Here is a 1,557-nt window from a genome sequence, read left to right on the forward strand (position 1 = left end):
GGCACTGCAGCTTCCCTTCTTACCGTATCACCGCTAACAGCTGCCTCTACCGTATCACACCTAATAGAGGCTCAGCGGGGCTGCGGTATACATTGTGTCCACATTGTGTCTTAGATTGGCGCTGCAGGTTCCTGAGATCTGGAGGAGAAAGTCACAAGACTGCAGACAGATTGGTGTCATTTAGGTCTAAACTTTCCTGCAATATTCATATTTTTGATAAAGGATAAACAGAAATCAAAACCTAAACAAATAAAGCAATAATGGAACCGATGACGGCCGAACGCCCGCCGCATGTTCCGCCGCAATGTCCGTCCATAGACACGCTAGAGTAAAAGATTCTCCTCTGCCCACGAGCGGAAATCAGCTACCATTGCAGTCAATGGAAGCCGTCCGTCCCGCGATCCGTCCGCAGTGAGCACCGTCATGTGCTGCGCTGGCCGAGGCGCTCGCGGCGGATCTGGACAGGTGAGTATAGGGTCTCTGGGGGGCGCCGGGTCTGATTTTGCAGTTCAGTCCTGTGGGCCGCGGGCGTGAGGCGGTCGCATCTACACGAATCGGTCGTTATGTGGTCAATGAGATAATTATCTGAATTCTCCAAATACGTTCGGGCGATCTCCTGAGGACGACTAGAAGATGCGCGAAAGACGCCAAATCTCCGGTTTTGTCTCCCATTCAGATGGCCGGGCGGCGGCGTATACACACTGCAGTCTGGTGTTCCGTCGGCTGGGGGGGGGGGGAGGCTTTAGCGCTGCCAAAGTCTATCCTCCTCCCTCCACTTGCCGGCTGATCGCGGCAATAAAAGCTCCAATAGAAGCTTATGGGGGCTGCTGGCAAGGGGAGAGACTTAACCCCTTAGTGACGGAGCTTTTTTTGTTTTTTTCTATTTTCATTTTTTCCTCCCCCTTTTAGAAAAAAAAATCGTAGCTCCTTTATTTCTCCATCGCCGTCGCTGTATGAGGGCTTGTGTTTTTTGCGGCACGGGTTGTATTTTTCAATGGCGCCATTTATTGTACCATATAATGTACTGAAAACTTTAAAAAATTCTAAGTGGAGAGAAATGGAAAAAACTGACATTCCGCCATCTTTCAGCGCGTCTTGTTTCTACGGCGCACAAACTGCAATAAAATGACCTGATACTTTATTCTACGTGTTGGTGTGATTACTACGGTAACAAACTTGGATAGTTTTTTTTTTGCTGCATTACTTGTATTTTTTTTAAAGATAATTTTTTAATATTACTTTCTGCCGCCATCTTCTGACCGCCATAACTTTATTATTTTTCTGTCGACGTAGTCGTGCGCGGCTCATTTTGGCGAGACGTCCTGTAGTTTCCATTGGTACCGTTTTTGAATACATAACACTTTTTGATCACTTATTACATTTTTTTCTTGGAAACAGGACGATATTCACCGTGTGGGGTAAATAATGCGTTACTTTGATAGATCGGACTTTTACGGACGCGGCGATACCAAATATGTACTTTTGTTTTATTATTTAGATCTTTTTATTGTAAATATGGCAAAAGGGGGTGAACTTTTATTACTTTTTTTTTTAGTA

This window comes from Eleutherodactylus coqui, chromosome 6 (assembly GCF_035609145.1).
Source record: "Eleutherodactylus coqui strain aEleCoq1 chromosome 6, aEleCoq1.hap1, whole genome shotgun sequence".
Classification (NCBI taxonomy): Eukaryota; Metazoa; Chordata; class Amphibia; order Anura; family Eleutherodactylidae; genus Eleutherodactylus; species Eleutherodactylus coqui.